Source organism: Crocuta crocuta, unplaced genomic scaffold, assembly GCF_008692635.1.
Source record: "Crocuta crocuta isolate KB4526 unplaced genomic scaffold, BGI_CrCroc_1.0 scaffold449, whole genome shotgun sequence".
Classification (NCBI taxonomy): domain Eukaryota; kingdom Metazoa; phylum Chordata; class Mammalia; order Carnivora; family Hyaenidae; genus Crocuta; species Crocuta crocuta.
Window position 1 is genome coordinate 1,977,388 of NW_027533117.1, and position 11,937 is coordinate 1,989,324.

The 11,937-nt window shown below is 35.4% G+C and overlaps 1 long non-coding RNA gene across 1 annotated transcript; it reads left to right on the plus strand.

Moving 5' to 3' along the window:
* The first annotated feature begins 3,036 nt into the window (after positions 1–3,036).
* On the plus strand, positions 3,037–9,192 carry LOC144216788 (uncharacterized). The gene is made up of 3 exons (XR_013330757.1): positions 3,037–3,083; positions 3,678–3,766; positions 9,091–9,192. It is a non-coding gene; the product is annotated as an uncharacterized LOC144216788 (long non-coding RNA).
* The last annotated feature ends 2,745 nt before the right edge of the window (positions 9,193–11,937 follow it).

The following is an 11,937-nucleotide window of genomic DNA, read 5'->3' on the forward strand; positions in this document are numbered from 1 at the left end:
AGGAGGAGTGTATAGAATGAAAACAGGAAAGTGACTAACATTTAAACCCATGTTTAAAAACTTATATAATATAAATTATTTTATGTTTCTGGAGTATTTTAATATTCTAATATCAATAAGCACAATTGTTAATATGAAATTAAAATTTTCAGAATGGCAAAGTACACTTGCTATACTTTCATGTAGAAATACACAAGGTATATACGTGACTATATGGTTATTACGATAGATGAAATGATGATCATAGATGACAGATGGTTTAGAAAGAAGAGAACTGTTTGTGCTTAGAAATCAGGGCATTCAGGTTAAGTAAAATTGCATATTCATATTTAAATAGCATACAGACATAATTTCTTACTATGAGTTTCCTTTTAAAAAGTAAAATACTGCTATTAACATCAGGGTGCATGTATCCCTTTGAATTAGTATTTTTGTATTTTTTGGGTAAATACCTAGTAGTGCAATTGCAGGATCATAGGGGAGTTCTATTTTTAACTGATTGAGGAAGCTCCAGGCTGTTCTCCAGAGTTGGCTACACCAGTTTGCATTCCACCAAGAATGCAAGAGGGTTTCCTTTTCTCCACATCCTCGCCAACACCTGTTGTTTCTTGTGCTGTTAATTTTAGCCATCCTGATAGGTGTGAGATGGTACCTTATCACGGTTTTGATTTGTATTTCCCTAAAACAGATCCTAAATTATGTTTTCCAGATGACTTAATTCAATGTAACACTTTTTTCTTGAACACAAATAACATACTATGTTTTCAAAATACTCTATCATACACTGTAACCAGTAGAGTTATCACCACAACCCCATGAAAGAGGTAGGGTTATAGTATTTCTATTTTGCAGAACAGAAACTGAAGTATTGAGAGGTTAACTGATTTGCTCAAGATTGCACCTTCAATGAATAATTTAAATGTAGGAATCCTAACTCAGAGTTTTCTGAGCTTTTTTAAAAAATTACTCTAGACTCCTTTGTCTTTTTACAAGAAGATAGGTTACAAATGCTTATATATTTATGATTAGCCATTATTAAGCAAAATTATTGTTATTCTAAAGTTTTTTAAAGTTTATTTATTTTGAGGGAGACACAGAGAGGCAGACAGAGAGGGGAGAGAGAATCCCAAACAGGCTACGAACTGTCAGCACAGAGCCCAATGCAAGGCTTGATCCCAGGAAACGTGAGATCATGACATAAGCTGAAATTAAGAGTTAGAGGCTTAACTGACTGGGCCACCCAGGTGCTCCTATTATTCCTAAAGTTTTGATATACTATAGCAGCATATATACATATCTTGGTTGATTTTATAAAATACATATAAAAACATAAGTATATAATTAGTAAATATGAGTGTTAAGTTTTGTATTGGATATTTTCACTGTCACTGAAGATCTGTTCCCTGACCTTCTCTATCCCACATTCTTTCCCAGAAGACTATATGACCGATAGGGCTAACTACCAAGTTTCCATGCTCTCTGACTTTCCAGCTGGCTTAGGCCATTCTGAGGCACTGAAACAAGATTAAAAGGCAAGGGGATAGGTATATAGGGTTAGTACTTTTATTCTCATCCTCTGCAATTTCCTTAGGCTGGTATGTGTAGTGAGAGTAGGCCACTGCTTATTCAGAGTGGCTTTTTCTATACAACTGTCATCCTTCCTAATTCGAGGAACCTCTCTCTTCCCTTATGCACACAGGACTGGGGTGGTAACACCTTTGAATTTATACTCTAGTCCTTGTGATTCCCCCCACACCCTTCCCATGTCTTTGCAATTAGCTGCTTCACAAATACACTCCTCTCAGATAAACCTAATTTGAATGTGCCATCTATGTGCTATTAGTGTCATGGATAATATAATCTCTAAATCAAGAATTGCTTCTAAAATCATTAATTTCAGGGGCACCTGGGTGGCTCAGTTGGTTAAGCAACCAACTTCAGCTCAGATCACGGTCTCACAGTCTGTGAGATCCAGACCTGCGTCGAGCTCTGTGCTGACAGCTCAGAGCCATGAGCCTGCCTCAAATTCTGTGTCTTCCTTTCTCTCTCTCTCAAATATAAATAAACGTTAAAAACAATAAAATCATTAATATCACTTTTGAAAGAAGATATATTCGAGAAATCATCTATTATTATTATATTAACAATTGAAATACTAAATATTCCTTAGATAATTCCTTGGTAGAATGGGGAGATTTATAAAAAATAAATAAAATATGCATTTTTAATTATTTAAGTGAAAATCTAAATAGACTCACTTTAAAAAATCCCGAATAGTGAGTACTCATTTCCAAAACAAAACTTTCCAAATATTACATGGTGATATCATTTTCTTAGGCTATTGTCTTTCTTAGTCTTTTATGTTTCCCAAGAATCCTTTGGATTAGGACTAGGAAAACAAAGACTGCTATAAAATGGTCAATTTTGTGTCTGAGATTCATCTATCTACAAGAGTAAATATAGCAAAGTTTAAAATGAATAAGGTCTTAATCTATGACAAATATCAAAATAATGGGCAGCTTGTCTACAAGTCATTCAGTAACAATGACTTATCATAGAAAATGGACTTCTAAGTCAAACAGACCTGGTCTAGAACCCTAGTTCCAATACTTGGTGATTAGATGAACTCAGACAAGTCATTTAACGTGTTCCATTGTTCATAAAATGTAGCTATCAGGACTTATCTCACAGTGTTGTTGGAATGACTAAATAAGAATGAAATGAATGGCAGTGCATGTATTAGAAATAACAGAGACTTAAGAGTCAAAACAATTAATGCTATTTACTAGTTGCATTCCCTTGGGTACCTTATTTACCTAACTTCTCTAAGCATCAGTTTATCTATCTGTTAAAAAATAGGGGAACATATCTGGTTTATAGAACCATTGTAGATATTAAATTAACACACTTACGTATGACTGAATGGGGTCTGAACTTAGGCTGTAAGACTCCAGAACACAGGAGACTTCTGTATCCAAGGCCTTTCTTTGTAAGTTCCAATAAGGCAGAATCTCATATCAGTTAAGAATGCGGACTCTGATGTCAACCTGCCTGATACGAGTCCTGACTCCAACATTTCCTCTGTATGTGACGTGTTCTTAAGCAAATTACATAATTTCAGTTTCCCTACTTGAAAAATGATTACAGTAATGGGACCTACTCTTAGGATTATTGTGAAAATTAAAAAAATATAATGTCTCTAAAGCATTTGCTGTATCACTTCGTATATTTAGTATAATATACTAAATATAATATATGTATAATGTAATATATGTATATTGTACACATAATATATGTATAATGAATAAAGATGAGATTCAGAAAATTAATAAGAAGGAACACATATCTGTCTTGATCCCAAGAATGTTATCTTCCTTCAATATTATCTTTCTTCCAACTAAGAGGAATATTTAGAGGAACATATATAATTATGCATAATTAACTATAAACTTTGGCTTAGTAGAAATACTATTTAAACAATATATTTGGGACAGTATAAAAAGACAAAAAACAATAATTATTATGGATTTAACATTGTGTACACACACACACAAACACAATTAAATTTAGATTTGTTCAGATTTAGATTTCATAAAGAGGAAAGGATTTTTCAATCCTCAGTAGAAATGTCTATATATCCTTGAGTTTCCCTCTGAAAATGTTATAATTTGCCATAGGTTTTGTGGGAGACACAAATTAGTGGTAAACCTGATGTGTCTGGAGCCAAGTTCTGACTCTGTGAGATGGCTTTCACTGCAGAACCAAGGTAATCCAATTCCTGAACCTCCATTTCTGGATACATTTCTTATAATGTCTCTTTTAAAAGGGATATATTGAGGGGCGCCTGGGTGGCTCAGTCGGTTAAGCGTCTGACTTCAGCTCAGGTCATAATCTCACGGTTTGTGGTTCATGGGTTCGAGCCCCATGTCGGGCTCTGTGCTGACAGCTAGCTCAGAGCCTGGAGCCTGTTTCAGATTCTGTATCTCCCTCTCTGACCCTCCTCTGTTCATGCGGGCTTTCTTTCTCTCTCTCAGAAATAAATTAAAAAAAAAACATAAAACAATTTAAAAGGGATATATTGAGAAATTTAGAAGTAGTTCATTATGAAATAAACCTATCTCCAAGAGTTCTAAATTTCAGGGACTCTTCATTTAGGTGATGTTTATACTTACAGCAAAATGAAATGTAGAATGATATCTTTCTTTCTCTTTAATTTTTTAACATTCATTTTTGAGAGACAGAGCATGAGTGGGGGGGGGAGAGAGACAGAGAGAGAGAGAGAGGAAGGAGAGGAAGGGAGGGAGGGAGAGAAAGGGAATCCAAAGCAGGCTGTCAGCACAGAGTCTGATGCAGGGCTCAGACTCAGACAGTGAGATCATGACCTGAACTGAAGTCGGACGCTTAACTGCCTGAGCCACCCAGGTGCCCCAATATCTTTCTTTCTAAAGCTTTCTTTTAATCACTGTTTACCCCTCTTCCCTTTATAGCCCGTGAGTACCTGCTCGTTAGCAATCTGAATAATCCATCTTTAGTAGGCATCTTTTATAAGTTTGGTCAATCTGCTTTCATTTCTTGTGGCCTCCTCATACAGGGCTCCACATCTTTGTACTTGAGTCATTTCCAAAGTAGTCTCTGAGGATTCTTTTAGAATTTCTTAAAAAGTCACCTGTTTGTTAGAAGATATGGTTTGGATCCTTGCTGACTGAATCTCTAGGCCATCATTCTTGTTTTAACTACAATTTCATGATTTATGCGAATGTAGAGTTTGTCGTGTATTACACACAGACCTCCTCCGGGGATTAATAAATGTCAAGTCTCTAGGGCAGCTGAGTGTTGTAAAATCCTGATTACCAGAGCTGGAATTGGTTATATTATCAAGAGAAACCATGTTACAGTTTAATGGGAAGGATAAATGATTGAATATTTTAAAAAATTGATGTTTGATTATAAAGGGTTTGGAGAATGAACACTCAACAAGAAGGGTGCCTGTGCTTTATAATTTTTAATTTGAGATTTTTCAAATCACACCTTGCAGCCAGCCTAGTCTCCTCAGAATCCTGAACGACACTACACATTGTCAATTATAAAATAAACAACACCTTATGTATTTTAATTAACAATAATACATGTTCTATTAAAACAAGGTAAGAACAATTGCAGAGATACTTATCCAGAGGTCAGCCCACTCCGAAGTGTCTAATTAGCTGCCCTAAAAAGTTAAACTGTCTGACAAGTAGTGGTGCTAGTTTCATTGTGCCAAGCACAGCTGTGGCCTTAATAATAAAAACTTGGAAAATGTCACTTAAATTACTTGGCTTTTATGAATATTGTCTCCAACATTAAACATTATAGGCATTGATCTTTTATAGATTAGAAAAGTGAGGTAGATGGATGGCAGCAATAATTAAGTAATTTTTTAATATTGAAAGCCATAGACTGTATCAATGTCCAATACTCTCATCTTTTATTAAATTAGCTAGATAGCAATGGGTTACTGGTTAGTACAGACATTCTCTAAGTTTCTTTCTATATGAATCTTTACAGTCTTGCAAAAGGAAAATTCAGTCATAATCAAATCGAAAATGCTAAAGGGCAAATAACTTTGGTAAACATTATCACAGGTAAAGCTTCTAATTGAAATTCAATAAAAATATTTACCAGGAGGCTTATAATATTGCAAAGCTAATATTGACAGGCTATAACCTAGAAGTACAAATATAAAAATTAAATCATATCCCTGATGATGGCTTTCACCTTTCCTCTTTGACATGAGACACTCTGAAGGTATCTTAATTTTAATATTTATCACATTACAGGGGCATCTGGGTGGCTTAGTCAGTTAAGCGTCTGACTCTTCATCTTGGCTCAGGTCATGATCTCACGGTTCCTAGGATCGAGCCCTGCACTGGACTTTGTGCTGACAGCACAGAGCCTACCAGGGATTCTCTCTCTCCTTGCCTCTCTGTACCTCCCTGCTTTCTCTGCTTCTCTCTCTCTCTCTCTCTCTCTCTCAACGTAAGTAACTTAACTTTAATAAATATATAGAATCTTAAAACTGCTTACCATATTTAAATAATAACCTTTTCCTGGTGCTCTCTAGACTAGTCTACATAGGCTAAACTAGGAGTTTCTGGAGCAGAAAAATCTTTCTCTATTTAGAAAAACAAACAATAACAGCTGATTTTTATGTAGCACCTGCTATGTTCTAGACACTATTCTAGGTACCTCGCATATATTAACTCAAAATATTCATAATGCTTTGAAGAAATTTTTATTACTATTAGCATCATCCCATGTTTTACTAATGGAGGAACTGAAGGACAGATGAAGGAAGTGAATTCCAAGGAATGTGCTAAAGACACAATGTTGATAAAGTCCCAGAACCCAGCTGGGATAGCCCTGGCATCTGCGTGCTTAACCACTGCAAAATGCAGTGCCTGCTTCTCAGTTTCATTTAATTTTGGTTGAATTAAAATAAGTAACTTCATATTTCCTGATTATAGTTTACAAAGATCTTTGCTTCAGGATCTAGAAGAGTAATTTTGGAGCTGCAATGTGGAGAAACTTCTCTTTCCTTCTGTTTACTTTATATGACAAGAAGGTATTAATTTCTTCTCTTGAGATCATAAATTTCCCTCTACAAGCTTATGAAAAACTTATTATTGAATGATAGTTTCTAAAATTGGTTTGGTATATATAGTAAAGATCATTATATTTTATCCTCACTTGCTTTCAAATGCTGCATCATTCAACTGTGCTTACTTTTTATGTGCCTGAAAAAGTATTTTAAAATATATTAGGGGCACCTGGGTGGCTCAGTAGGTTTGAACAGTTGAGTGTCCTACTCTTGCTTTCGGCTCAGGTCATGATCCCAGGGTCATGGCATTAAGCTCCGTGTTGGGCTCTGCACTGATCATGGAGCCTGCTTAAGATTTACTCTTTCTCTGATGCTCAGTGTCCCTCATCCTCAGAGAAATACAAATCAAAACCACACTGAGATACAACCTCACGCCAGTCAGAGTGGTTAAAATGAGCAAATCAGAGAAAACTCTAAATGCTGGGAGGATGTGGAGAAACAGCTACCCTCCTACATTGTTGGTCAGAATGTAAACTGGTGCAGCCCCTCTGGAAAGCAGTATGGAGGTTCCTCAAAGAATGAACAATAGAACTCCCCTATGACCCAGCAGTAGCACTGCTAGGAATTTACCCAAGGGATACAAGAGTGCTGACACATAGGAGCACATGTACCCCAATGTTCATAGCAGCACTATCAACAATACCCAAATCATGGAAAGAGCCTAAGTGTCCATCACCTGACAAATGGATCAAGAAGATGTGGTTTATCTATACAGTGGAACAATACATGGCAATGAGAAAGAATGAAATCTGGCCATGTGTAGCAACATGGATGGAACTTGAGGGTGTTATGCTGGCAAAATAAGTCAGGCAGAGAAGGACAGATACCGTATGTTTTCACATATAGGAGGATTAGAGGGAACTTAACGGAGGACCATGGGGGAGGAGAATGGGGGAAATAATTGGGGAGAGGGAGGGAGGCAAACCATAAGAGACTCTTGAATGCTGAGAACAAACTGAGAGCTGATGGGGGTGGGGGAGAGGGGAGTGGGGTGGTGGGCATGGAGGAGGGCACTTGTTGGGATGAGACTGGATGTTATATGGGAACCAACTTGACAATAAACTATTTAAGAAAAAAAATATTTACTCTCTCTCTCTCACTCCCCACCACCTCTGTCTGTCTCCCCGACTCATGCTCTCTAAAATAAACATTTAAAATTAAAATAAAATACATTAGAGAGTACATTTCTCTAAAGGAATTTTTTTCCTTAAAGGAATTTTAGGGGTGCCTGGGTGGCTCAGTTGGTTAAGTGACTGACTTTGGCATAGGTCATGATCTCACCATTCTTGAATCCCAGCCCCACATTGGGCTCTGTGCTGCAGAGCCTGGAGCCTGCTTCAAACTCTGTCTCCCTCTCTCTCTGCCCCTCCCCCACCTATGCTCTGTCTCTCAAAAATAAGTGTTAAAATTTTTTAAAATAAAAAAATAAAGCTATTTTATTTGATAGGATAAACATGATAAATTATAAAACAAGAATATCTGACATCATATTGTGAACTGTTTTGTAGGATTGGATAGTCACATATTATATTTCAGTAAAATCACACATAATTATATCACTGATTGGCTATATTGTCCTAAATCATGTTTCTATGTGCATAGTGGTATAAAATACCATTGTAATAGACCAGCTATGATAGATTATGTTATCTCTCCTCTCTTCTGTTAATGGAATTCAGCCATACTTGAAACTATTAATTGTTGTATGCTCCATTAAATAAAATGTGTATTTAACATACAGTGAAGTTCTTCAACCACAATAATTTAGAACTTGTTTTAAATTTAAAAATATTTTAGAAAATTCTATAATTGCTCAGGATTTTATGTATATTAAGAAAAATCTGTTTATTATTAGGAAACTTTAGTCTGGTTTAATTTTCTCATCAGTTCGGCATTTAAAGTTTCTTACTCTTTGAGGGTCTAGCAACAGTTTTGTGTTGAATTATTTTGATGTTTTTACTTATTATTATTTAATGTGGGAATTTTAGAAATTGTGAAGTTTCCAATGAATTAATGAAACGTATTAAAAAATATGCTATTAAATATGCCCATCTTTTAAAATAGGAAATATTTTAATGAATTTTATTTAGTGCCTATCATATAACAGATATTACTTGGGTATTCTTATATTAGCTTACTTTTTCATTTATATAGTGTTTTTATAATACCACTTTTTCTCCAGATCAGATAACACTTTCAAAGCCTTACCTATATTCAGTAACTGTGACATTTATATTTCACAGTCCCCTTGATCTCTATGTGCAAGGTCAGTTCTCTGGTTCTATAACAAGTCACTCTTGCTACCAGGTTAAGAAAAAATCTATCCAGGTTATCAGATACCTGAGTGTCTGCTTTTTTCCCAATCCTTATATCCTTGTCTTAGTAACTTTGAAATAGAACATTGGCCTTCTAGTAGACTCTATCTGGTTTTTGACAATCTTTTCCTTTTGCAGACAGGGTGGTATTACACCAAAGAGGGCAGCCTGGGTTTAAAACCTGTTGCATCACAAAGCCTTGAGGCAAATGGGGCTAATCGCTTAGCTTCAAGGGCTGCTATGCAGGTATGTTTGTTTTGGTTTGAATGACAGCCACATCTCCCAATATGCATGACTGCACATGAATATATTTGTTTTCTTGTAAATTTAACTAAGATCAGTTCTCTAAAACGTGGGATGATGTTTGTTAACATCTTTTTTACAGGAAAAAATGTGAGTGTGTGTGTGTATATATATGTATATATATACACACACACACACACATATATATATATGGCACATGATATACACCAAACAAATGTTAGTTTACTGTCTCTTTCCTGTGTCTCTTTTATTTTTTAACATTAAGTGTGTATGACTTAATTGTTTTACATTTCTGTGCACGACTATATTCATAGGCACTGACTAACTCATTCTTCTTTTCTCTTCTTTTAAATCTTTCATTATCCTACAGATATACTCACAAAAGTGTCCAAAGTTGTTATATACAAGAATGTTTATTACAGGTTTTTTTGAGGGGAGGGGAGAGGCAGAGAGGGAGGGAGACAGAATGAATTCCAAGCAGGTTCTGCACTGTCAGTGTGGAGCCCAATGCAGGGCTCAAACTCAAAAACTGAAACATGAAATTATGACCTGAGCTAAAGTTGGATGTTTAACCAACCGAGGCAACCAGGCACCCCGTGATTTTGTAAATAATAGCAAACAACTGAAAATAATTTAATATTTATCAATATGAAGCAAGTTTAATAAAACACTAGAAATCTATTTAACTGTTTAAAAATATATACTAATAATATGAAGACATGTCCAGGATATAGTAACTAAAATAGGGGGAACACATAAAATTTTTCGGGTAGTGGAACTACTCCGCATGATAGTGTCTCAATGGATACATGCCATTATAAATTTATCAAAACCGGGCACCTGGGTGGCTCAGTCGGTTAAGCGTCTGACTTCGGCTCAGGTCATGATCTCAGGGTTCCTGGGTTCAAGCCCTGCATCAGGGTCTGTGCTGACAGCTAGCTCAGAGCCTGGAGCCTGCTTCAGATTCTGTGTCTCCCTCTCTCTCTGACCCTCCCCCATTCATGCTCTGTTTCTCTCTGTCTCAATAATAAATAAACATCAAAAAAATTTAAAAAATTAATTTATCAAAACCTATATATACAATATATATAATATCCAACCCATCATATATCATATCCTAGAAATCTTGGAATAAACCCTTATACAAGTGTACAAACATATGCATGGGTTTGTACACGTGTCTTCAAAAGCACTTATTAGTTTGCTTTTTATCAATTGTGAAACTGAAAAATTGAGAACAAGCTAAAGGCCCATTAATAGAGCTCAGGTTAAGTAAGTTATGGGAATGCAAGACAAGAGCTACAAAATAGGTAGGTTTGTCACACACTGCCTGGAACGGTGTTCATAATTTATCATTGAGTAAAGAAAGCAAATGGAACCCAATTTAGTAGAAACAATTAATAAATAGATACCAAAATTCTTATGGAATTGTATTACATTGAAGTCCTTCCAAACAACATCAACAACTAAAAACACCTCTTTTAGTTTATATAAACCAGGCTCCAATTAGAGATAGTTAAGATTATGACTTCCTAAGTAGATGGTAAACTTCTTGGGAAAACTTTTATTATTTTTCTTCATCTTCCTCACATGGTGAAAACACATAAGAGATTTCAATAGAAACTGCTGAATGACTGATGCTTCCCATGTTCACTATTCTTCTTCCTAAGCGTATGGGTTCTAGAATCAGAATGTCTACATGTGAAAGCCCAAAACTTTCCAAAACTTCTTAGCTAAGTGGCCTTAGATAAGCTATTTAACTTCTTTGTGCTAGTTTCCTTATCTATAAAATAGGAAAAAGTTAATAACCATCTCATAGGTTGTAATATGGATTAAACGTGCTCAGAACATTAACTGCCACACTGTAAGTACTCAATAGTTGTTAGCTATTATTACCAATTAGTTTTTAGAATGATATAATGACTGCATTTGAGAACAGAATAATGTTACTTTCCCTGACTACCAGATGATGCATGAAGTCAGTGTCTTTGCGTTCTATTTAAAACAAAAAACACAACATTGTGAAAGACAAGCAAATTGTTTCTATTAACACTGAAAAATCTGTTTTCTTTTTGAGGTTACAGATATGCTCCTTGTCTCCTATCTTTAACTTATCACACAATATCACAATATCACATAATATAATAAACCCTAATATAATCATTACCATTATTATTGGGGTCAGACCACAGATCTAGCCCCCTGGGTCCTCTAGATCCTCATTCAGTCATCAGAAATCCACCTGGTCCTTTATGCATTTGAACACTGATCCCTGACTTTGTTTCTCTTGGCACTCCATCGCTAAGCCACTTGAACTTCATTTGATTCATCTTTTCCCCCCCGGTTTCCTGACCATGATTATATACTTTTGTATGGGAAAAAATACTTATATATTTACTCAGTTCAGCTTCCAATATCAATAAAATAATATAGTAACAACATAAAGTAGAAAAATAAAGTAAATTTTTCTAAAAATAACAGGGTGCAGGATAGATAAACAATGAAGGTTGACAAAGATAATGCCAGCTACCTACCAAAAACACAGAGAAACGAACAAAGCTGTTCTTGTTCTCCACTGATTAATAAGTAAGTAAGTAAATAAATAAGTAAATAATGTAAACACTTAAAAACACAAAAACAAACAAAAAGGTCATTTACCACAAAAAGAAACAGAAAGCCACCAACTGGGTGGCTCAGTTAGTTAATCGTCCAACTCTTGGT